Raw genomic sequence first — 27,473 nt, 5'->3', positions numbered from 1 at the left:
GGACTGGATGCTTCAGATGTTTTTTACAGATCATTTTTGGAAACCTTAAAAAGTTTTCTCGTCGCTTTTGTTCTGGAAACGGCGATGAGATTTTAATCTCACTGAAGCTTTTCACCTGGAGAATAAAAGCTCATATAAAAGACACATTTACCCTCATCTTTGAAACATGCATATTAATATAAAGCTTAAAACTTCATGTCCTTTTCAGACACAGCTCTTCAAATCTGCTTCAGTGTCAGGATCCACTTCAGGTGAATTCTGTGTCCTGAATATTCTCAGTGTCGTGACCTAACGCCTGAAAAAAATCACCTGCAGCACCTGCAGCCCCTGCAGCCATCAGCTCCACGCTGAGAGGAGAGTAAACTGTCCAACCTGTTTGATCAAGCCATGCACGGACACACACACACACACACACACACACACACACACACAAAAAAATCAGCTAATACAACGACAGGAGAGACGTTTATAGATTTATTGGGATAATCAAAAGCAGCACACAGTTTCATCCAGCATAACATCAAACCAACACTTTATTCAGACGCCGACCACTCTGCATGGAGCTTCTCATCTGTCATGATTAAACTGTAACTGTGAGCTAACAGGCTACATAACAAGTGGATCATTAACTAATCAAACCGAGGTCAGGGTGATGGCCTGCTGCTATATAGAAACTGCTTTCATCCAGTTTATGATGCCTCGCTCATCATAAAGATCTGTTTCATGTTTCCGATGGTGAATCATCTCTCACAGAAACATCACAGCGACAGAGATCCGGTGGACGTGTTCGGGATGTAAAAGAGACTCAGAGTGTGGAGAGGACACCATCATGAGAAAGTTCAAATGCAGATGTGAAACTTTAAAATCTGACTTATTGTTCAGACTCAGTTCCCACAGTCTGTCTTATGATTTCAGACACAGTTCCTTCACGGTGATCCCGCAGTCTTCCTCCTTCTGCAGACGATATCCTGTGGACTGTAAACCTACCAGACACAGAAAACAGACATTTATATATGACTGATATATCAGAAGTTTTTCTTCACATTTCAGGATTCATTCACAGACTTTATTTTAGCACAAATGAGTCACATTGCACCTGAGATATCTCCTCCTGAGTCAGCAGACACTACAAAGACTCTGTCCGATAAAAGAGTCATTTAAACTGTGCAGCAGATTATCTGCTCCGTCTTTAAATCTGATGCTGTTCACTAAAACTTTAAGGATGTGAAGCAGGAGTGTCCAAACTTTTTTCAAAGAGGGCCACATATGTTGTTGTCAGAATACCTCAGGGTCAGTGGCTCCTACTGAGACTTAGGAATCCTAAAAGTTATATATGAAATATTTATTTAATATATAAATATTTTTTCTCAATAAATCAGTAACTAGGAAGTCCTCAGTTCTCCACAATCCATGTAAATATTAGCAAACTTTATCTTCTTCTGGAAAAATTATTTTCTTTAGAGTCGGGCAATGTGGGAAAAATATTGTCTCATTATTTTTCTATGGCAGGATAACGATCTGGATTTCATCACACTTCTTTTTCATGTTGTTTTTAAGACTTTTCTGACCAGCAGACAACATTTAAGAACTAAATAATTATGTTCCTGAGTTCTGAACATTTTTTATGCACCTAATTTTGCCTTTTCTGTACAATTTCCTAATTTTGATCTTGTCTTGTGTCCTCTTTTGTGTCTTCTGAACTTTTAGAGTTTATCAAGAACATTTATCAGATTTCACATCATGATAAAAACCTTAATTTGAAAACCTGTCATCTTTAAGAGTTCTTGTGTTTCTTCTTTATTGCCGTCTTGCAGAATCCCCAGAGCTTTGACTTTATACAAGTAGTCCACATGAAGTTTTTTGAGACGTTTCTGGATTGACTTTAGTTTTGATTCAGCGCTTGAAAGAAACTGCAAATGTTCAGATGATTCAGAAGGTGATTCATTTCTGTGCTGTAAATAACATGATTTAAGATGGAAGCTTGGGACCATAAATTAATGGACCTTGGGCCGCAATTGGCCCCCGGGTCATAGTTTGGACATGCCTGATGTAAAGGAAAACAAATCAAGTTGGATCTGATCAGAAATAACTAAATAAAGGAGTTAAGAAGAAAAGGCTGAAAATTCAAAGTCAATTTCTACCACATACAGTTCCCTAAGGAGCACTAGAATGTAATGAAGTAATAATAAGAAGTGCTAGTGTTAGCTTCGTAGAGGATCCGCTGTAGCACCCAGGCATGACGAACCCCTCAGGCTCCTGTGGATAAGGAGAAAGGAGAGGAGGAGAGGAGGAGAGGAGGAGAGGAGGAGAAAGAAGAAAGGGAAGGAAGGGATGCAGAAATGAGAGTGAGAAAGGAGGAAATGGTCAGGTTTGAATTTATGAAAAAACAGAAGAGGTGCGTTTGAGGTGTGGCCTGAAATTTTGCTATTATCACCACAAAATAATGACCTAATAAAAACCTACAGACAGTTCAGTGTATGATGTTCAAACAAGCAGTTAAAACCAAAGGAAGACCAGCAACTTATGGAAATGGAAACATCGGGCATAATAATAATAATCATTATAAAATAATAATTATAATATCATTAATATCAATATAAATCATATTAGTTATAATAACAACAACAAATAATATACTACTACTACTAATGATAATAATAATACAATCAAGAAATAAATGATGGGAAACATTATCTAATAAAATGCTACATTTGTCATTTTAAAAAATTGTATTTTCCAGACCAGTATTTAACACAATGATTGCTACAGAAGCAAAAATGTATCAAATATTTGTGCTATAATAAATCCTTTTAAAATACATATTAGCAAATGAATAAAATGTTAAATGTCTGTGAAACTCCAGTTTGAAAGCAAACATTATAAATAAACTCATGTGCTCATAAATTAAACATCTATTAAATAAAGTGTTTTAACTCTATTTTAATATTATTAGTTATTTATTTTATTATTTTAATTCCTTCATGAAAACATAAATCAACCTGTTTAATGTCGCTCACATTTAAACTGTATGAAAATGTTCTTTGACTGTGTTAGTGTGAAATGTTTTTTAATTCTCCCTCTGTAAACCACAGGGTTTCTACAGCAGCACAAACTGAGGAAGAGGAAGAAGAAGAAGAAGAAGAGGAGGGAAAGGTCTCTGGAAGTCCCTAAACTGCCAAGAAGCTCTTCTGATTATTTAAGCACCGGACTGTATTCACACAACAACTCTCAAGTCTGCATCAAACTTTCCTCTTCTGACCACGTGAGCTTGAATCCGAGTCCGGTATCAGAGGCTGCCATGCAAAGTGTTTTTTGAGATGGGGTGTGTACCTGAAGTGTGCCAAACACTGATCTCCAGGATAGCTGAACACATGGAGCGGAGGGATAGGGGACCTAATTGTTGATCCTCCCATTAGAGACTCACTCTACCTCCTTAAACCACAGCTGCCATGTCATGCATGTCCAAAGAGACATACGGTCCCTGAGAGCAGCTCATAACTCACTCACTGCTCTGGGGTCATTTCATCTTAGAACCCAGAAACATGCGTCTGGAGTCTGAACCTGGTCTCACTATCTGTTAGTTTGATTTCCCGGTCTGAGGGTTTCTATCAACCATATCCTGAATAATAAACGGACATAGTCTCCGTGACGTCACCCGTCTGTATCTGAAGTGCTGTTTGGACGGTGGACGCCATATTGGAAATTCTGAGCTCAACCTAACGTCTGTGGAGCTAGTGTGAGGTAAAGAGGTGGGCCTTTAGCCTCCTGGCTAACAGCTACAGTGTTCCCACCTGTCAATCAAGTCAGCCACGCCCTTATTTGGGCAAAACTTGTAACTTTAATATCTTTAAAAATAACTAGTTATAATAAATCACCCCATACAGTGTGTGCTGAAAGAGACACAAGCTCTTCAGACTAGAATCAGTTTTTGTACCAGGCTGTAAACATGTTTATTTTAAAGATCAGCTCTTTGAATGGGTGTGTATGTGGTTTCCTGTACTTCTAGAGGCAGCCTCAAGTGGACACTAGAGGAACTGCAGCTTTTAGCACTTCAATTCTCGCGGCCAGTTCAAACTTCACTAAAACTATCAGAGCTTCAGAGGTTAACACAAAGTGTTGTTTTTGAACAGGATGTTGTTATTTACTCCACTACAGCAACATTATTCTCACCACACTCTATTTCTCATATCTCTGATTACTAAAGATTGAGATTAAAACAAAGGGTTAAAAACAATGAGTTGAATCTATCTTAGATGTTGAAAGACAACGTGACAGCAGCACATAAAGCCCCCTGATAATCAGTTAACCCGCAGGAAGAGGTGTGGTAGATAAACTACCCACAATGCACTGATGTCGGTCCCTGCCCTGCAGAGAAGAGCCGCAAGAAAATAACCCACGTGAGAGGGAGGCAGGTGGAAGGAGAAAGTATGCGTGTGTGTGTGTGTGTGTGTGTGTGTGTGTGTGTGTGTGTGTGTGTGTGCAAAGAGATATCTCCGGTGCTTTCCGCCCACTGAATGTAAACACTTCACTCATTACTGTGTGAGTTGTGTGAGTTGTTTTTTGTGTAAGTGCAGAGATGAATTAACTTCCTTTCACACACTCACACACACACACACACACACACACTCACACTCACACACTCACACAGCAAGAGCCGGCAAGTAAAACCCTCCTGGTATTTCCCTGAGTTTTCATCTTGTGACCGTGACTCATCGCTGAAGATGTAACTATTGTGTTAAAATAACGGAGCTCACATCATGAACTGTGAAACAGAGTAAGCCGGGCCAAAGACATGAGACACCTGTAATCAAGGAGATTTAGTTCAGAGGCTCTTCAGGCGAACATCCTTCACCGTATCCCGTAGGACGGTGGACGCCATATTGGAAATGTTGAACTCAACCTAACTTCTGTGGAGCTAGTGTGAGGTAAAGAGGTGGGCCTTCAGCCTCCTCGCTAACAGCTACAGTGTTCCCGCCTGTCAATCAAGTCAGCCACGCCCTTATTTGGGCAGAACTTGTAACTTTAGCATCTTCAAAAATAATGAGTTATAATAATTCACCCCGTACAGTGTGTGCTGAGAGAGAAATGAGATATTCAGACTAGAATCAGTTTTCGTACCAGACTGTAAACATGTTTATTTCTGCTGTAAAGATCGTCTTCTTTGAATGGGTGTGTATGTGGTTTCTGGTGTTTCTGCAGCCAGCCTCTAGTGGACGCTGGAGGAACTGCAGTTTTTAACACTTCCACATCAGCTTCAATTTGTCATGGCTTGGTCTTTACTTATGCTGCTAACTTTCTTGTGCAACTGCTAGCACACACACACACACACACCACCACCACCAACAACAACAACAACAAACTGGCAGGACATTCTAAAGTTTTATGAGAGTAAATTGTGAGGTAGCTGAATTTCTGCACTCTGAGGTCTGTTGATGAGTTTCATGTTCAAGTATTTTTAGGGAATTGATCCCTACTCAAATCAAATGTTAACTGGATTACATGAGGGACGCTGCATGGGGAACGGGTAGTCGTGTAATTAAGAATCCAGACAGACAAGACTTTTGACGCTAAGTGGAGTTGCACCCAACCTCTTCAATCGTCCCCCAACTTAGACGTCCTGCAAACGATTAACGATGAATGATGGACGGACTGGACTCTGGAGTCTGAGTCCTGGATGTTTGGCTCTGTGGGTGTAAAAAGACTTGAAGCCGGTGAAAACAGATGGATCACATGATCTTAAAATAATGAGTCTAAGTGTTTTGGCTGCAGCTCGGAGACAGAGACCCACATTTAATTTGGGTTACCTTCCTGAAATTAACAGACTGTGGTAGAGAGGAACTCTAAATGTTAAAAGATGATGTTAGCTGTCTTTATATGAGCTACATGTGTCTTATATTTAGTTAAAACTTGACCCCTTGACAATGGTTATTAACTTTCACTAGCATGAGCAACACCAGAGACAAACTGATCACACGCCTCACTGGGACTATTTTGAAAAACTGTAAACTTAAATCATTTGAAATCAATGAAATCATCTTTAATCAATTTTATTAACATGTTTCTAGTTTAAGTTAGTAGCCGGGTAATAAGCGTGATTATGTATGGTTAGCAGGAAGTTATGGGAAATAGAACCTAAAAACCTCAGCGTAAAGCAAGAGTGTAATCATATATGTTCTGGCATATAACAGCTGGCTCTCTGGTGTAGTCAGAACCATCTGGAGCTGAACCCGCTCAAGACGGTAGAGATGACAGTGGACTTCAGGAGAAGCCCCCCCCCCACTCCCCCCCCTCACCATCCTGAACAGCACTGTGTCTACTGTGGACTCTTTCAGGTTCCTGGGATCCACTATTTCCCGGGACCTGAGGTGGACCTCCCACATAGACAGAATCAGAAAAAAGGCCCAGCAGAGGTTGTACTTCCTGCGTCAGCTCAGGAAGTTCAACCTGCCCCAGGAGCTGCTGATCATGTTCTACACCTCCATCATCCAGTCTGTTCTGTGTACCTCCATCACTGTCTGGTTTGGCTCTGCAACCAAACTAGACAAACACAGACTGCAGCGGACTATAAGGACTGCGGAAAAAATCATCGGTGTCGACCTGCCCCCCATCCAGGACTTGTACCGGTCCCGGGCCAGGAAACGGGCAGGTAGCATCACCGCTGACCCCTCACACCCTGGACACAAATTCTTCAAACTCCTCCCCTCCGGCAGGCGCTACAGATCACTGTGCGCCAAAACAACCCGCCATAAGAACAGCTTCTTCCCCCAGGCTGTCACTCTGATGAACACTAAACCATAACAGTGTCATACCTGTCAGATAAATACTCTCTGTAAATATACATGTAGATACACAATGCAACAATTCTCAAAGCAGAATTCCATATTTCTATTTTTTGTACTATTTAACTTCTATTTTATAATGTAAAACTACCTCTGCAACTCACCACTGCACTTTATCATATTATTTTAGCCTGTACATATTAGTCATGCCTATTTGTTGTTTCTTTGTATTTATAGCTAAGGTTATTGTTATTATATTTTTATTTTATTTTTTATTGTAGTTCTTATTCTTATTCCTATTCTTATGCCTTGTACAAAGAGAGCACAGTTTACTAAAGTCAAATTCCTTGTGTGTTCAAGCATACTTGGCGAATAAAGCTGATTCTGATTCTGATTCTGATTCTTTACTGTGTTTGAACCTCGAGAGACACCGTAGTGATTGTTAACATTTAGGTTTTTGCAAGTTTGACTAATAGCCACACATCCTCTCATGCATCCTTCTCTTCTGCTGCAGTGCTCTCATTTAATACGAGACACAAACAGTCATGAGTAAACTGAGCCACAAAGAAACCAGTTTAATAATTAGTCAAATTAACGTCTGATGAGATGTCTGAGGATCAAAGTATAGTAACCACACACACGTCAACGGGCCGTGAGGAGTGGATTTTCAGGTCCTGGTCAGACCTCTCCTGATTCAGAGTCAGCTGCTGGACACATACAGAACATACCTGCATGCCCAGGTAGAAAGAGAAGTCTAAACAAAGTAATGAGGTCACACACAAAGGATTACTGAATCACAACAACAGTTATATGTGACCTTAAACTGACGAGCTTACATAAAGGCTTGTGATTTTAATGAGGCTGTGATTCATTGATCGTAATCTAATTGAAGGAAGTGTTGTTTTTTTGGATCCTGGAGGTAAATCCTCTGGGCTGGACTTGTTTTGTAAAACATGCAGGTAAATAGTTTCTGGATGTCAGCTGGGGTCATGTTCAAGAGGGACAAGAGGAGAAACTCTTAGGGCCGGATCTACTAAAGGTTTGCGTGTATAAAAACACGTGCAAAGCTGATGTTCTAACTGGGAGCACCGAGGATTGAGTCTGTCAAATGAGCAAAAAAGCATGCACAATCCATTTAGCATGATTGCCGTCATGAATATGCAGAATATATGCAGATTATCAGAACGCGCAAAATACTGGGAGGAGGAGATGCACATGTAATCATTTAGCACCCTCAATGTGATTTATCAAACCTGAAGCAGATAGCGGGCGGTGTTTTTGCATCTTTATTTTGCACGTTTGAAAGGCAGGTGCAAACTGGCACAGCGTTACACACAAATGGCTGCGGTCACTGTGGCCAGAAGGAGGCAGAGGTGCAATGACAGACAACGGAGAGAGAGAATGCTGAGACATATCGTCTATCCAGCAATGCCATTTTTGAGCTCCTTGCAACCCTGCATTTTCCTGCGTCTGGATCATTCCAGTGCACCATCGCAGTTAGCGCCTGCATCTCCAAGTGTCCAGCCGTGCGTAATGAACGTTCATCTCCTATGCTCTCCTCTCCCTCTTCATTCGCCGGCGGCTCAGTTGAAGGACTGCCACTGAAAGACCTCCTGACTGTTGCCCGGGCATTGACGGCCATTGTCAGCCCAGACACAGAGCACTGACCAGCTGCCTTGCTTGCACAATGACGGTCTAAGTGTCACCGCTGAGGGCGCGCGCCACATTGGACACAGCTCTCATGTCCTGTGCAATGGCGTGTAAGACATCCGTCTGATTTCTTTGTTGCTGCAGTAACTCCTGATCAATGCCATCATAACAATCTGGACGCCCAGGCGCTCTGCTGAGGTGTGTCCTGGTCTGAGCTGATGTGAGGAGTACTGCAGGGATTCTCAGACATCTGTTACGTGTGTGCAAGCTGCATGACATGAAGGTCAGAGGTCATGGACAGGGACACTTAAAGAAAGAAACTTAAAACCCTCAAATACAAACACATGTAAGGCCTTTGGGGTCTAAAAGATGGAGTGGAGGTGTAAAGCTCCACAGCCACTAAGTCTACTACAAAGAGTAGACAAACTAAGGAACAGGCCTAAAACTCTCCTGAGAGATCAATCCTCTTTTTAATTATCCCTTTGCCACCCTCCTTCCCTCCACAAACATACACACTGTATCACAACACACAGAGGAAACAACTGAAGGTGTTGTCTTCCCTGTTGCACACCTCTAACTGAGGGACAGGAGCTCCTTTTATTGAGCAGCCAGGCTGATGAGCTACAGCTGGGTGCAATGAGGGCAGGTGCTCTCCATGAGGGGCTCGTTAGGAGCCCTGGAGGTCACAGACTACCTCCATCTGTAACACATCTGATGAAGATTCTCCATTTAAGAAAAAAGAGATTCTTATTTTTTAAGTTCATGACGGACAACTTACAAAAACACTTTTCAAATAATGAAATCACTTTTTTTTTTCCATTCTCCCAAATCGTGTTTCCTCTGGTAACGCTGAAATGTCTCGGCTGGAGTTCACCGATGTGTTTATCTGCCTCCTCCAACGAGACCTCCAACTCAACCTCAAACTTCATTTTTCATTTACGCCCACTCTGCTCTCTCAAACTCTCCATGGTGACAGTAGGTAGCACACGCAAAATCCCCAGTTAAGGGCGGTCCACACCACTTTTGCACCTGTTATCATTTACGCACGCAGTCATAGTGAATCGCCCGCAACACACCCAGAAATAGAACGTGCAATTGTTCCGTTTGCACACGCAATTTAGCGCTCGTTATCTGGGATCTTAGTAGATCAGGCCCTCTGTGTGTGCAGCAGTTTCTTTACAGCTTCCCTCTGATAGAGAAAGGTTTTAACTGTCCTCTAATCAAGTTGATGTGTTCACATTCAGACGCCTTTTCAAACCTTCAAGAGTAAAAATAAATACAGGAGAAGTCTGTCTCATCACAAACTGTCAAACGGATCATGACTAAAACCTGAGATTTACAGACCTGGCAGTTTGCAGCGGTTATGCATTAGTTTCATTGTGACTCTCACACACACACAAACACACACACACACTCTCTCACTCCCACACACGCACACACACACAAACACACAGGAACACTCTCAGCTGATTTCTTATTTTTAACTCTTAAAATGTTATCATCTTATTACTATTTGCTGTTTTAGTGCTTTTATTTATCTTGTCTTAACTGGTCATGTTTTATATTTTATTTACTACAATAACAACCTGGACTTAAACACCACTCAATCAAAAGAAATCATTGTGGACTTCTAAGTGCATCTCTCTGCTCCTCATTCAGGGAGAGGAGGAGGTGGATCAGTTTAAATTCCTTGGAGTCCACATCTCTGCTGACCTCACCTGGACTGCACACACATCTCCCCAGTTGGCCCAGCAGAGACTCTATATCCTCATGAAGTTACAGCAGGCCCAACTCCCTCAACCAAGCTGACCAACTTGTATTGGTCAACAGTAGAGAGCCTCCTGACCTCCTGCTGCACAGAGTGGTTCAGCAGCTGGACCGCAGAGAACAGGAGAGAGCTCTAAAGGGTGGTGAGGGCTGCGGAGCGAGTCATCAGGACCAGACTACCTCACCTCAATGAGATTTATGCTGGCCGACTACACAGGAAAGCCAGCAGCATCAGCAAGGACCCCACACACCCTGGACACTACCTTTCCCCTCCCACCCTTCTGGAAACAAATACCGGACCATCTCCCAATGCTCTCTTAAGCCATGTCTATATGTGTGCATTGATCCTACACAGCAGTGGTCACGTGGAAGTGAGCACCTGTGCATCAATGTGTCTGCAACGCTCTGCAGAACTCAGAAACATTTCATGGCAGCGCGGTCTCTCTGATATTCAGGTCGGCTGTTTTCAACCCCGCTTTGTTTTCTGCTTTTTCACAGCAAACAGAGCGTGATATGTTCATTTAGAGCTGATTCATGTTGCTGTTTATCACACAGACATGATTAAAGGGAAGAATAGAGAGGAGGAGATGAAATGCACGGCGATTCAGGAAGTGCTAATAGTTACATTTTAGAGGAGGTGCACGTCCGGCTACACGCGTCGAAAAGGGTCAACAGAAGTTGTGGGCTCATCCTGAGATAGCAGAAGTTAAGGACAGGAAGCAAGGCGGTCTGCAATGGGAGGGGCTATCTCTGTCATCCACGCTACTATTTTAATATCCATCGCCAAGAAAAGAGAGAGAGAGAGAGAGAGAGAGTGTTATCAGTCTGCTGGTTTACGGGAAATACCAGAGCTCTCTTCAGTAGTTTGAAGCTGAGAGGAGAGAGAGAGACTGTGGACACAAAAACACACCAGAGAGAGATCAAGATGAACTCAAAGGGGTCAAATAAGAAAGAATGATGAATATATTAAAGGAGGATGTTTTGGCAGCATCACTGTTAATCAAAATGATACACACTAATACAGCATGACAGAGGACCATGGAACTATTGTTGGAGCCCATCAGTGTGATCTGATCTCAGTCATACACAGTCACACTCATCTGACCGTGGATACGTCCACAGAAACACCTGCAGCACATCAGACCAGAATGTGAAATGATGCCGTGACGACACCCGTCTGTTCCTGAAGCTGATCATCGGTGGACGCCATATTGGAAATGCTGAACTCAACCTACCTTCTGTGGAGGTAGTGTGAGATAAAGAGGCGGGCCTTTAGCCTCCTCGCTAACAGCTACAGTGTTCCCACCTACCAATCAAGTCAGCCACGCCCTTATTTGGGCAAAACTTGTCACTTTAATATCTTCAAAAATGACATGTTATAATACATTCACCCTGTACAGTGTGTGCTGATGTAGAAATGAGCTGTTCAGAGTAAACTCATGTTTTGAACCAGGCTGTAAACATGTTTATTTCTGCTGTAAAGATCGTCTCTTTGAATGGGTGTGTATGTGGTTTCCTGTGTTTCTGCAGCCAGCCTCTAGTGGACACTCAAGGAACTGCAGTTTTTTACACTTCAGCATTGGCTTCATACTTTAAGACCGGAGGTTGCTGCATGTGTCTTACACAACAGAAGCACATTGTTCTCCTTCTTGGGTGAGTGGTTAATGTAAACAGCATTCTTTAAGCTGCTGAGCGTGATATATTAATATTTATATCTAAAGACAAACCCGTGGCTTCCCCCCTTTTCAGCTCATAAACAACAATTGTGAGCCCAAGCGTGTAAGCATTCTCCAAAACTTTTAATTTTGCCCTCCACACCAAAATGAGAGTTTTCAAAATATCAGTCTTTAAAGACTCCAGCTGCTACAACTACTACTATCCGTCTCCCCACTATCATCTCTCTCTCTCTCTTCATCTCCCTCTATCCCTCTCTCCAACACGGTCTCAGCAGATGTGTGTCTAACATGAGTCTGGTCCTGCTGGAGGTTTCTGCCTGTTAAAGGAAGTTTGTCCTTGCCACTGTAACTTGCTAAATGCTGCAAAGTGCTCTGCTCATGGTGGATTAAGATGAGATCAGACTGAGTCCTGTCTGGAAGATGGGACTGGATCTGATCCGGTCTTGATGTTGGGTCTTTGTTCATAATAGAACATTTCAGAAGTGTAAGCAGAAGAAATACACAACACCATGTTAGTGTTGTTGGAAACACACACACACACACACACACACACACACACACACACACACACAGCTGGACAGACATAACTCACTTAAACTGTCCCGTTTGAATGAGAACACATCCTGTTTGGCTCTGAATCGCCCGCAGTCAGAGGAGCTGCCTGTTTGCCAAATATCAAATGATGAGAGCAATATGTGTGTGTGTGTGTGTGTGTGTGTGTGTGTGGGGGGGGGGGGGAGGGGGGGGGGGGGTATCATGAGTGTGGGTGTGAGAGATACAGATATGTGAAAGGGAGCTGATAGAGAGAGGGAGGGAGGGAGGGAGGGAGGGCTGAGAGTAAGTCAGGTGACTTTCTGTAAAGACCGAAGCCATACTGCTGGCTGCATACTGGTTGGATAGGTTTTGTTTTTTTTGGTGTGTGTAAAGTTGTTTGTGTGTGTGTATGTGTGTGTGTGTGTGTGTGTGTGTGCGTGTGCAGAGGGGAGGGGTAGACGGGAGGTTGTTGGTGAGCGCTGGCATGAAAAGGTCTGATGAAACCAAATAGAAAGAAAAGAGGAAAAGAAAGGAGAAGACAGTTTGCTGAAGTCAGCTGATTTAATGGAAAGCCCAGAGGCTTTCTCTGTCTTACACACCCACACACTCTTACACACACACACACACACACAGACACAAAGACACACACACCCACACAGAGGGGGTGGATGTTACTCATTGGCGGGATGGCACAGTGCCCAGCATGGTAACACAAACCAGTGAAACAAGCCAGCAGCTTATTTTTAACCCGACACTGAACACATCGTAGTAATTATAAGTCATGAAACTTTCTCTGACGATACAGATCATAAAAATAAATCCTCCTGGTCTCTTCAGGAGGTCAGTGTTCATGAGGAGAAACTTTAGATCACTTAATTTATTAATTAGCAGAAAAAAAACATCAAAACAACATTTAAGAAGTCGATCATTTTTACATTCTGCCTGCGGTTAAAGTTTGGTCGGGTCTCGGCATCCAAACAATGTGTTTAAAGTTAAATTATGTTTTCTACTTCATCACCCAGCCATGTTAAATACTTCATTCTGATTGGTTATGATCCCATTGCATTGGGGATTAATACTCAACGGCTAAATGTGACGCCAGACACAACCTGATCACACATCATATCAAATTAATCCAGGGGAAGGAGTCCAACACATTCCCAGCCAGCCTGTTGACACTGTGGTTAAAATGTTAGAATTGGAATGGGCTAGAATAGAATGGAACGGGATGGATCAAAGCAGAATGGAATTCATCCGACTGATCAAAGCCAAAAAGAGCAGTGATTAATTCTATAACTCAAAGTGACACCAGGGACGACCTGATCACACCTATCAAATTAATCCAGGGGAAGGAGTCCGTCTCATTCCCTCTCTGCCTGTTGACACTGTGGTAAAAACGTTAGAATAGAATGGAATCCTTCAATGCTTGAGACAGTCTGATCACACACGACATATCAGTCACATAGGCTTAGACTGACACACTGGGATCCTGTCTTTCCCTCTCTCTCCTCTCTCTGCCTGTCTCTCACTTTAACTCTTCCTGTCCCACTAAAGTTACTAACCATAGACCTTTCTGGAGTCCCTGAGCTCCCTTGTCTCGTAGGTTCCTCTGGATCTCTGCTGTAGATTCCTTTTTTGGGGTCTGTTATTCATCCTTTCTTTCTTTCTTTCTTTCTTTCTTTCTTTCTTTCTTTCTTTCTTTCTTTCTTTCTTTCTTTCTTTCTTTCTGTCTTTCTTTCTTTCTCTCTTTGTTCTTTCCATGTTTTTTCATCCTTTATGTCTCCTTTTCTTCTCCCGTCCTTTCCTTCTGTTATTCCTTCCCCATTTCTTCTCCTCTTTTTCTTTCTTCTGGTCTCCCTCTCTTTTCTCTTTTCTTAGACCTTTCTGGAGTCCCTGAGCTCCCTTGTCTCGTAGGTTCCTCTGGATCTCTGCCGTAGCTTCCTTTTTTGGGTCTGTTATTCATCCTTTCTTTTCTTTCTTGCTTTCTTTACTTCTTTCTCTTTCTTCTTCCTTTATTTTTTCCTTTCATTCCTTCCTTCTTTCTTTCTTTCTTCCTTCACTTCTCTCTCTTCTTCTGTCTTCCTTTTTCTTTCATTCCTTCTTTCCTGCCAATCTTTTCTTCTTTCTTCCTTTCTTTCTTTCCCTCTTTGTTCTTTCCATGTTTCTCCGTCCTTTGTCTCATTTTCTCACCCCGTCCTTTCCTTCTGTCATTCTTTCACCATTTCTTCTCCTCTTTTTCTTTCTTCTGGTCTCCCTCTCTTCTCTCTTTTCTTAGACCTTTCTGGAGTCCCTGAGCTCCCTTGTCTCGTAGGTTCCTCTGGATCTCTTCTGCTGTGGATGTGCCAGACTCCAGCTGCTACAACTACTACTATCCGTCTCCCCACTATCATCTCTCTCTCTCTCTCTCTCTCTCTTCATCTCCCTCTATCCCTCTCTCCAACACGGTCTCAGCAGATGTGTGTCTAACATGAGTCTGGTCCTGCTGGAGGTTTCTGCCTGTTAAAGGAAGTTTGTCCTTGCCACTGTAACTTGCTACATGCTGCAAAGTGCTCTGCTCATGGTGGATTAAGATGAGATCAGACTGAGTCCTGTCTGGAAGATGGGACTGGATCTGATCCGGTCTTGATGTTGGGTCTTTGTTAATGGTAGAACATAGAGTACGGTCTAGACCTGCTCTGTTTGGAAAGAGTCTGAGGAGGACATTTGTTGTGATTTGGCGCTTTATAAATAAAGATTGATTGATGGATTGATCCTCTTGGGAACAGAGTTTACATAAAGTTTAGTTTTGTAGTCATCATGAAGCTGAATAGCTGGTGAGGGGATTTGGACTTTTGCATCTTTAAAAGGTCAAATGTTTTAAATATCTCAGTCAGTCTGGAGGATCACGATCTTTAAAAGAGCAAACATGGACTTCATGAGGAAATGAGAACAACAAGCTGCCTCCGTGTTCCAGTCTGATGATTTGTTGAAGTCCCGGTCCATCCTGACCTCCGACTTTCTCATGCTTTGTCACACTCGAGTATTGTTACACAACTTCTTCCTTTGACCTCATTGAGCTCGAGTCATTCTACATCTGCAAAAAGTCACCTACAGTTTGGAGTCTCTCTTTTAGCACCACATTTGTTTGATTTAAATGATGAAACTTGCTGAAATCTCAAACAACTGCAAACAATCAGGCAAAGACATCACTGAGGGATTTTGGGGGAATGCATCCACCCTACGTTTACATAAAATCTGGATCAATTAGCCCGCCTCCCTTTAAAGTTATGACCTGCAGAAGCCAGGAGGATGAAAGTGAACTGTCTGTGTTTGTGAAGAGAAACATGGGCCATGATCTGCTGTAGATATGTGGAGGCGCAGAGCAGAGAGGATAAACACCAGAGAGGATTTCAGTGATTGATGAACACTGTGTGGAAACTCTGGGTGGACGTGAACCGTCTCTGAATTCCTGACCCTCGTGTGCTCTCAGATGATTTAAGAATCCTCCATCTGACCCCAATAAAATAAAACGTCTACAGGTCTGTGTAGGAGAACATGTAACGGTGGATTTAAGTGCACGGGGCTATCTACGTGAGCAGATCCAGCCCAGCTGACAGAATTATAAATTAACACTCCAGATTGAACTACAGCCTTTACCGCAATATGGTATGTGTGTGTGTGTGTGTGTGTGTGTGTGTGTGTGTGTGTGTGTGTGTGTGTGTGTGTGTGTGTGTGTGTGTGTGATTTAACAGAGTCAACCGCCGCTTTGTCCCCAGTGACAGGAAACCCCTAAACTGCCTCTATAACTTCCTAGTGCAGGCCTCAGTCAGTACCTGCTGCAGTTCAGGGTGTGATGTTTACATTTCCTCTTCTGTATCCGTGCTCAACGTTCACAACGTTAAATATAATCATGATATCAGGAACTGAATCAACACCAGGTCACTTCATCAGCAGGTTTTATGACCTTGCATTATTCTACATTAAACTCTCTGCAGCCCTGAGGCTGTGTACAACACTTAATCCCACATTTACCTAGCAGGTGTCACCAACAATGAGCCATCTGCTGCAGGTGTGGCCAAAGGTGAGCCGGGCTGGCACACGGAGCTGCAGAGACGCAGCAACAGCAACAACAACAGACAATAGGAAGTAAACAAGGAGCAGTGAGGCTGAACATTTCTGATCACACACATACCTCAGATTTTTAAACACTCGGTTTGCGTGCGTTGGCGTTCTTGTTTTGAGTGATAATATGTAGGCTGATCGTTACATGATCAAAGTGGTTACCAGGTGAAAAACAGGCATCTGCCATGTTTAATGAGTCCTTGTTATATATTATACATTTAACACCTTTCACTTGCAATGACTGAATCTGACAAATCAACAGCTTCAACGTGAACACGTTTGCAAAATAACTTAAATGTACAATTTGCATGTTGTCTGCTAAATATTCAGGGTGTACTGCAAGTTGAAGAAGCCATGTTGTCAGCTAATAGCACCTCTTTATGCCAAGATACAGCAGAGGAAAAGAGCTTACTGCTCAGAGTATATCATAAAACTATTCACATACATTTTCAACATCCTGTAAAGGCAGATCATGAATGTGTGTGTGACCTGTGTCTGTAATTAAGGTGGTACAGGGTCATTGTCTGGTAGGAACCTTTGTTGTTGTTGTGTTAGGTTAAACAGTTTTAGACCGCTGAAGCAGCATGGTGCTGCAGGAGTTATGTGTGTATGTTCGTCTGTGAAACGTCATGTTTTGGACACTTCAGAGCTCATATCATGAAAATAAACGGACTGAGAGTTTAACTGATAAATATGACTCAGACTTTAATTCATGAAGCACGGTAACTGCAGCGCTTCAGACAGGTATTCCAGGTGCAGCGTCTCAGTGGCTTTAAGCTTTGGCTTGGACTCTACACTTCCAGAATAACTCCTAACCTAGAAATCATCATCCATGCATTCATCACTTCCTGATTAGATTATTGTAACTCACTCTACACCTGCTTAAGCAAACACAACCTCTCTAAACTCCAGTTAGAACAAAACGCTGCTACCAGACTCCTCACACACACACACACACACACACACACCAAGAAAAGGGAACACATCACACTGATGTTAGCCTCCCTTCACTGGCTGCCTGACGGTTTTAGAATTGATTTTAAGATTTTCACTCTCACTTTTAAAGGCATAAATGGCCGGCCCACTGAGTACCTAAGAGAATGCCTTAAAATGTATGTCCCCAACTGCTGCCTGAGATCCTCCGGCAGGTCCCTCTTGGACCTTCCTGGAGTGAAATTAAAAACCAGAGGTGACCGGGTCTTTGCAGTCAGGGCCAGGTCACTCTGGAAGGAGATCAGGCAAACTACATCCTTGTCCTCTTTTAAAAACACACTTTTTAAAAATGTGCTTTTACTTCTTAACTCATCACTGACTTTTTAATTTCTGCATGTTTTTATTATTGTTTTTACTTAACTCATTTTAGCTCTCCTTACCTTTGTCATGTACTTTATTGTTTTTGTTTCCCTATGTCTTGCTCTCTGTAAAGCTCTTTGTAAACATGTTTTTAAAGGTGCTATATAAATAAAATGTATTAAATAAATGTATCTGAAAAAATGTAGACGTCTATGAAGCCCCTGATGTCCAGCAAAGATGATTAACGCTGCTTTTATCTGGTGCACACAATTAATTATATATAATTAATATATATGAAAGTAAATTAAATATTATTTTATATTAATAAAAATGTTTTATTATAATGTTTAAAATAATGTAATAATAATATAATAGTAGTATAAAAATAATAAGAAATAATAACAATAATAATTATTATTATAATTATAATAATAGGAAGAATAATAATGCAATAATAATAATAGTAGTACAAAAACAATAATAAGAAATAATATTAATAAGAATAATAATAATAATGATAAAAATATGTAATTAGTTAATATATTTACTTATAGTAACTTGTTTGTTTTTTGCATGCAGGACCATTAACATAAAAAATGAAGTGTACGTTTATTCATCTGTGCACCCACGTTAATTATCTCATGCACACTGTATATGTTGATGTGCATGCACAAGAAAATTATTGTGTTCACATAAGTTTGTGAAAGTTAAATGTATTTTGTGTATCCATCCGAGCTTAATTATCTCAGCACATAATGTATTTACGTTTCACACAAATTGCTCGAACGCTCAGTGAGTGTAAAAGAACACAGTTTATTGAGTGACTGACAGCTTCAGGACAAACAGGTTTATCTTCAATGCTCCAATAAGTGACAGGACTAATGGGTGACGTATCTCCTGCAGAGAGGTGAGAGGGATACAGAATACGTCATGGAAGAACAGTTTGCACAATAAGTCCAAACTTTGACCAACACCTTTTCAGACTCTTTATATCCCCAGACATATTCATGTGTTCATATTTTACACCTCTTCATTGCTATCTGATGGAGGGGGTTGTAAATGTGGAGCAAAACAAACAGTTTGGTTGTGACTCTAAAGGGATCAGGTCTTTGCAACAAACTTTACAAAAAGCTGTTTTCTGCAAACTTCTCATGAGTCAGTCCGGGGTAGTTCTGAATCTGACTGTGAAGAAGTATCAGATCACATACCCGACTCTAAAATAGCCTCCAACACGATGACACAATTAACTTACACTGAACACCACCCACATGTGAGTGTACTCTGTTCACACAGGCAGTGTGAGGTTTCAAAGCACACATACAGGGCTCATGAAGTTCATATCCTGCTCACATCCGAGTGCTTCAGTCTGCAATCTCCAGATAAGAGAAATAAAACTGCTCCAATACGTGATGCAATAAAAAAAAAGGCAACTGCTGAGTCAAGAGCCTTATGGCCCTGCTACGATTTCTTGTAAATCACGTGACTTAAAAGAATGCTCTGGAGAAACCTGCAGTTCCCCTGTTTGACCAGGAGGTGGCTCTCCTCACAGGAGACACAGAGGCATTTCTTAGAAATCAGCCTGCAGCAGGGAAATCTAAATCTGGGTTTGTGACTCCAACAAGCACTCCCTGCAGAAACCTCTCCTGGCTGAGCTGCACGGGAGGATTTTTGGCAGCTTAAGAGGCCACTGTGAACAGAGCATTTACAATAAATCATGTGACACTGTTATGTGTTTGTTCTACATGGCCTTATTTGGATTTCTGCAAGTTTTATCAATGCATTTCTTAGTTTTTGAATCAAATATGAGGAAGAAGAAGAGCTCTCTTCTTTCTTTTAGATTTAAACTATAGCTGCAAATGTTTTATTCTGGAGTAGTGTGTACCGCTTTGCAGAGTTCACTGTATCCCCACAGTTTGGACACATTTGCACACCTCTTCTTTTTGACACTACAAAAATCAGCAGAAACAGTGAACACCTTTAAGATTTATCAGAGATGATGCTCCATCATGCAGGTTGCAGTCCTCTGTGTGCTCGACAGTAAAGGGAACATGCATCTGACATCCTGGACTTCTCCTGAGCTGAGGTGTCTCACCACATAAAGAGGCGGACAGGTGAGCTCTGTGGACTGACATGAACTGCAAATACAACATCAACATACCAACAACATCTCACACCCGCTCCAGAGACCACATCACCCCAGTCCTCCAGAACCTCTATTGGCTTCCCATCACAGTACAAGATCCCCCTCATCACCTACAAGTTCCCTCCATAATCTAAGCTCCCTCCTGCAACCTCCGCTCCACCAACGCCAACCTCCTCACCCCTCTCACCAAACCCAAGCACCGAACCTGGGGGGACAGGGCCTTCTCTGTCGCTGCCCCCACCCTCTGGAACTCTCTCCCCCAACACCTCAGACTCTCCCTCACTCACCAAATTCAAATCCAGTCTCAAAACCCACCTATTTACACCGGCTTTTAACCTTTACATGTTGATTTTTGTTTGTTTTGTTTTGTTTTGCTGCTTTCCTTTCCTTTGCTTTTCTATTTTACAATTTATTTTCCTGTAAAGTGTCTTGGAGAAACTTTTAAAGCGCTTTTATAATAAAATGTATTATTAAGAAAGGAGTGTCAACAACAAGTGCATCATGTGACGTAAAGATTTGTTTGTGTCCTCAAACTGAAGCCACAAAGGAAACACGTTCTGGTAAAGACTGCGAGCTGCGGTGACTTTTGAAACGCGCAGTGTGTGAGCGTCTCCTCCAGCTGTGTGAATGAATGTGTGCCATCCTGTTATCTGTTATTCTGTCTGGCTGTTGGAGCTCGTCCGGTAACTGATAACTGATGATAAGGGCAGTAAACATCAAGACTGGTTTCTATAGAGATGAGACAAAAGCCTCTCAGGTATGCAAACTGTGACAAACACACAGACCTGTTAGATCTGAGACTTTTATGCCACTTCAATATCTTTCTGCCATCTTTGCAGAACATCAAGAGTCAAACTTCTCATGGTGTTGATATGAGGAAGTCAGTGACACTGTGATTTATATTCATGCAGCCCACAGATATCAGTTTGTAAATGCAGATAACAGGCCGACTCAGGGAGTTTGTTTCCTGATATCTCTGCAGGGCATCTCTGCGGTGAGCTCCTGTGATATAACTCTGAGATCACATGCACTCATGCAAACTTAACACAACAGAATGATCAGGTCAACAGTCAGGTTCAGTTTCAAAGTGAGTAACCAACAGAGTGATTAACAAGTGACTCATGAGCAGAGAAACTACACACACACACACACTTCCCTTTTCACACACACTAACAACAAAGTCAAGTTCATGCTGCTTATATTCAAGGCTTTACTGCCATCTAGTGGTTGTTCACTATACAATATTTAACTCAGTCTAAAGCCAACAGCGCCATCTTGAGTTCATCAAAGATATAAAAGACACTTCCGTCCTCTTCTTAAAAAGAGTGATGGAGCAGATTCACCCGGATGTGTGATCACCACAGGATCAGGAAACATGAAGCACCTTTAAACACTCCACTGTTTAAAGGTGAAACTACAAACTCTGTCAGTAAGTCTTTAAACTATCTGACATCAGCTCTACTTTATAAACTTAACAGAGGATTTTAACACCTAAAGATAGAATATTAAAAATCAAATATGAACATTTAACTATTTGTATTATAAGCACTTTCATACAGATATATAAAGACTTGTTTCTGAACTTTGGGCCTTAAAGCTACTTTTACTAAATGATCTGACATTTTCTAACCACCTCTTCTGATTCTATCTATCTACATGCTGGTGTATAAGTCTCTCTGTGGCTCAGCACCAAAATACATCTCTGACATGCTCATGTCATATGAACCCACGAGGGTTCACAGACATCTGGGGCTGGCCTACTGACCGTCCCAAGAGTCAGAACAAAGCATGGAGAAGCAGCATGTTGTTATTATGCTGCACAGACCTGGAATAACCTCCCAGAGAGTCTTAGACAAGCCCTGACTCTGACCACTTTAAATCCAGAGTAAAAACATTCCTCTTTAATGCTGCTGACTCAATAATGGATGCAAACACATTTTTAAAGCTTGGTTTTTATTTCTTTAAAAACTAACTTTCAACATTTCCCATAAACTTTAAAGGATTTTCTTTTCATTTCTTTTAACAAAAGATTGAGTTTTGATTAAATATTTGAGAGAAATTTTACTTTCTTTCTCTTTCTTATAGTTTAAAATATTTGATGTTTTAATGCTTCTGTTTGTTTAATGTCATATTTTTTATAAAATGCCTATATTTTACTATTAAATAAGATGTTTCATAATTTAATGTCATTTTGTAAATTAGATATTTTATAATTTAATGACATATTTTAGATTGGATATTTTATAATTTAATATATTAAATTGGATATTTAATAATTTAATATCATGTTTTAAATAGGATATTTTACAATTTGATTTCATATTTTAAACTGAATATTTTACAACTTAATGTCACTTTTTATATTGGATATTTAATAATTTAATATCATATTTAAAATTGGATATTTTACAATTTAATGTCATTTTTTTAATTGGACATTTATAATTTGGTATCATATTTCAAATTGTATATTCTATCATTAAATATCATATTTTAAATTGTATATTTTATAGATGAATATCATATTTTAAATTTTATATTTTACAATTGAATGTCATTTTTTTACATTGGATATTTCATAATTTAATATCATATTTTAAATTGTATATATTATATTTAATATCATATATTTTAAATTTTATATTTTACAATTGAATGTCATTTTTTTATATTGGATATTTTACAATTCAACATATTTAAAATAGGATATTTTACAATTTAATGTAATTTGTTTGATTTGACATTTATAATTAAGCATTATACTTTCAATTGGATATTTTAGAAATGAACATCATATTTTAAATTGTATACTTTATATTTAATATCATATTTTAAATTCGATCATTTACAATTTAATGTCATATTTTAAATTGTATGAGAGGATGAAACTTGAAATGCTTATGAAATGTCTTTTTGCTGTGTGTTTTTGTTTGTTGTTTTTAACTCTGTAACTTACTTTGAATTGCTCTCTTTGTATGAATGGTTCTTTATAAATAAACTCGTTTTGTTCGATGTGTTAAAACATAGTTTGTATTTTATCCATTTAAATAAAGGACTTAACAAACTCGACTTCAGGGACTAAAGCCAAATCAATAAATCAGTCTTGTCTTAAAGCAAATATCTGTTTTCTCATTTTCAGGAGAGAAAAGGAAACATTATTTAGAGAACAGGAGCCTTTCATTGTCAGCTGTGATGGAGAAATACATTCAACCATTGAGGTTTTAAATGTCAGAATAAAGCAGCTCAGCTTTAACAATAGAATATGCTTCAGGAATAAAATGTGCAAACTAGCCTTGATAAAAAAAATAAACCTTATATGAAAAAAGAAAGAAGAATCAAAGAGTGGACATGAAATGAAACAGAAGAACAGACTGCTGCTGTGTCGTCGTTTCCCTGAACACTCTCCCTCTTTTCATTAAAATAATCATACAGGATGAAAACAGAAATAATGAGGAGAACACTCACCATGGATCCTGAAGGTTATTCCACACAGAGGTTCTGTCTAAAGAGATAATAAATCCAGAGTGTTCTTAAACGTTGGATGAACCTAACAAAGGAGCAAACGGCTGATCTCTCTTCATGCTTTCACTTTTACTTCAGTGAGCCTTAAGGCCAAATCAGGAACACGAGCTGCTGCAGAAACTCCCTCTGACTGCAGTCCTGAGAGCGCACACACACACACTCTCACACACGCACGCACGCACACACACACAGCTGCTGCTCAGCTGCACACACAGCATGGGATGAGTGTGTGTGCTAAATTTAAAGTTCCATGTGTGAGAAACTTTCTTTTGTTTTGGACTAAATGTGTGTGTTCTTTGTCTCAAGCTCAGTCAGGAGTTCTTCCTCCTCCAGATGGAATCAGACTCGAGCTGTGGAAATCCCCTTCAGACAGAAGAGATAAAGATAGAAGCAGAGCTGATCCAGAGGGAGAGCACATATTAAAGAATCACTGCACCACCGAGCAGCAGCAGCAGAGAGAGCAGCCCTATGCGCAGTCATATATGCGCATAGGAAACACCATATATGGTGTTTCCGGGAGGAGCCCCCCACCTCCTTGTCCTGCACCTGGGCCCGGTGTGCTTTAAGGTCTGCACCTTTATTAAAACTCTCTCTCTCTCTCTCTCTCTCTCTCTCTCTCTCTCTCTCGCTCCCTCCCTCTCTCCCTCCCTCCCTCCCTCCTCAGGGAAGTGCAAAGCAAATTCACAAAGCATGAAACACTTTCACAAAGTTGGATGCAAATTTAAATTTAGGAAAGCAGCAGATTCTACCGGACAGGGAATGCACCAAATACCGGAAGTGATCGAGTGAGTGGTTTATGGCTTTTTCAAAATAAAATATGTCTTTAATATGAAAATGTGAAACAGTTGGGGAATTATTACATACAGTATTTGACATTAACAACCCTGTTTCAAATTAAATATTTAGATTCAGACTGATAAGAGAACACCTCAAAACGTGTTCCTGCCTATCACAGATATATCTGATTTGGATATTCAAAATAAAAACCATTGGGAATTTAGGATAAATTCAGAAAAAATTCAAATTCAAAACTGCGATTTTTCTCATTGTCTCTGATTGAAATTACCCAGAATTATTATTTATTCAAATTTCAAATGGCTGATATTTTCAAATCACACATCAGATCAAGCTGTGATTGGCTGGATTACATTATGAGGTTGTCCCCTATTAATCCAAATTAAAATGAATCAGTGGAAACCAAGATTTGTTCATCATCTCTGATTGAAAATATCCAGAATTGTCGCTATTTTTTCAAATTCCATTTGGCTTTTATTTTGAACCTCTCTTGCTCACTTCCTGTATTTGGTGCATTCCAAGCAGGATTCTAGGATCTGATGTTTAGGGGTGCTGAGCTGGGTAAGATAAATGTCACTGTTTTGCACATTTTAATGCAAAAGTCTGTGACTAAACCATCAAATCTGATAAAGGTTATTTAAACGCTGAGCCACAGCAAAAGAGGAATGGATTGGAATCATAAAAGAAACATATTGTAACCCTAATTTCTGGGGAAAGACAACTCATGTTGATACCAGAAACATCTCCAAACTCCGCTCCTCACTCTCTCTCTCCCTGATGCAGAAAAGCTGGTCCATGCCTTTGTCTCCTCCAGGATTGATTACTGCAACGCACTTCTCATCGGGATCCCTGGCAAAAGCCTTCATAAACTGCAGTTCATCCAGAACTGCGCAGCCAGGGTCCTGATGAGAGTGTGTAAACACGACCACATTACACCCATCCTACATTCACTCCACTGGCTCCCTGTCTCATACAGAATCGAATTCAAAATCTCTCTACTCACACATCAGTGCATCCATGGACACGCCCCCACATATCTGAAGGCAGTCCCTCCAGGAAGTTGCGATTTCGCGATCGCAACTATCAACGCAAATTCAACCAATCAGCGTGATTTTTTCGCGGCCCTACAATTTTATACAATCAGCGCAACTTTCCCGCAAATTTGACCAATTAAATCAACCTCAGCCCCTGTACGTCATCGGTTTCATCATCAATTTCACTTCCTAGGAACATAAACATAAGTCCTCACTTGATCAGCACTTTTCAACAATAAAACACACACAGAGAACGGGGGAAGAGAGGGGACAGCAGGCAGGACAAGTGACCATGACAACGTTGTTATTTATAGATTGAGGGGCTCAGTGTTAGCTTGGTCTCTACCTGCAGCAGGTGTGCTTTATGAACCAGCTCTCCTCACCTCCATGCATCTGTCTCATCTTCATTGAGGATTTTTACCCCCCGGTGTGTGTTAGTGACAAAAACACAACCAGAGACGTCTGTTTAATATTTGACGTTTGACGTTGTTGCCGCGATTACCGTAAAAATCTCTGCGTCTACAGCTTGATTTAATCCAGTTTGTTGAAACATCAGACACATTTAGTAAGTTTTGATCAACTCCTCGTCATCAAAGATGCAGATGCATTTCAGAGTGCCGTGAACTGACTGTCAAGTGCCTCTGTCGCTGCGAGGTGCATTCAGGGACCGTCGTAAATGTGCAATACAGTCCTTTCATGGCATTTTTCTGTGAAACAAGAGAATCAAAATACAATCACAGTGGTCACTGTCGTGGAATTTTCATAGTCTTATATATATGTATATAAGAATGTTTAACTATTGTATTCTTTCAGTCTAAATGTCATGTTTAGAGTAACTTGATTCCTATGTCATCTGTTACGGGCGAGATCGTGTCAGGGTAGTAGTCAAGGTCTCTCCCCCTGCTCCTGTCTTTATCTATGTGTTATGGCCGACTTACTGTCTCCAGAACTAGAGCACAGGTCTTCTTCCTACTTGTTGTGTTCCTATTTTCCAAACATGGTTATCTAACTTTAGTGTCGTCTTCAGAGGGAATAAATACCATGCCATGGGTTTTGTCTGTCAGAACTGACTTGGCATTGCATTGCACTCTCCTGCCTGTGTTCTGTTATGTTATTTCTCCTTGGCCAAGTTCTACATAAACTATTTCAACGTAAGCCATCAGAGTCTCCTGAGTCTTCTGTGTCCAGTGTCCAGTTTGTTGCTGAATTCCATCACAGTCACATCAAGAATGTTTTCGAAAAACAACTGTAATTTAGCATATTTACTTACCCCTGAGATGTTATTGGGGGAAAAAAGCAAAACAAAATCGCAACTTTCACCGCAATTTTTTCAAAAAGCTGTCGCGAAATCAGGCTTTTTGGGGACGCAACAATCACAAAAAGATCCCGCGAAATCCTGGAAGGACTGTGAAGGAACTGCTACACCCACAAACCACCACAAGAACCCTCCGTTCCACCAGCACCAACCGCCTCCATTGCCCCCGCACCAGACTCCGCACTATGGGAGACCGGGCTTTTTCATCCGCTGCCCCGCAATTGTGGAATGCTCTCCCTGACCACCTGAGAGCACCACAGACTATTGACTCCTTTAAGAAGGGACTAAAAACGTTCCTATTTCAGAGGGCTTTTTCCTAGTTGTTTTATTTTCCTGTTTTTTTCCATAGTTTTATCTGACCTTCCACAGTGCTTTTAACAAATGCTTTTAACAAGTGCCTGCATTTTACTGTTTGTTTTTAACCCTGTTTTTATTCTTACTGCCCTTTTATTGTGCCCTGTAGCACTTTGAGATTTGCTCCAAATGTAAAGTGTGTGATAAATAAAATTCATTATTATTATTATTATTATACAGCAGCTCCTCAACATATATAACAGTGTGTATGTTTCTGGAGTAAACCAGCTCCCTGGTGGAGCTGCTGTATATTTGTTGTTAAAATGTTACACTTCAACTAAGTACTGTATGGTTTTGAAACTTGTCTAGTTTGTTAAAAAGGACAAACAGTAGAAAAAATTAAAAAATCTCTCAAGTTTTAGGGGTGCTGGGATTCTATTTAGAGGGGCTTCAGCACCCCCCAAAATGGTCTAGAAACGCTTATGGTTCATTCCTTTCCTGGTAGAATCTGTCGTTTGTAAATGTATTTATGTGAAAGTGTTTCATCCTTTGTAGATTTTCATCATACCT

General features: G+C 40.8%; 2 long non-coding RNA genes across 2 annotated transcripts; both read right to left on the bottom strand.

The window, feature by feature from the left end:
• Window positions 1-460: 460 nt before the first annotated feature.
• On the bottom strand, window positions 461-23,935 carry LOC117812300. The gene is made up of 2 exons (XR_004631184.1): window positions 23,409-23,935; window positions 461-983 (listed from the first exon to the last, which is right to left on the bottom strand). It is a non-coding gene; the product is annotated as an uncharacterized LOC117812300 (long non-coding RNA).
• On the bottom strand, window positions 18,594-19,737 carry LOC117812301. Its single transcript, XR_004631185.1, has 2 exons — window positions 19,053-19,737; window positions 18,594-18,697 (listed from the first exon to the last, which is right to left on the bottom strand). It is a non-coding gene; the product is annotated as an uncharacterized LOC117812301 (long non-coding RNA).
• Window positions 23,936-27,473: the final 3,538 nt, after the last annotated feature.

This window comes from Notolabrus celidotus, chromosome 5 (assembly GCF_009762535.1).
Source record: "Notolabrus celidotus isolate fNotCel1 chromosome 5, fNotCel1.pri, whole genome shotgun sequence".
Lineage (NCBI taxonomy): Eukaryota > Metazoa > Chordata > Actinopteri > Labriformes > Labridae > Notolabrus > Notolabrus celidotus.
Note: the sequence above shows the minus strand (reverse complement) of the source record. Positions and strands in the feature narration are given on the sequence as shown.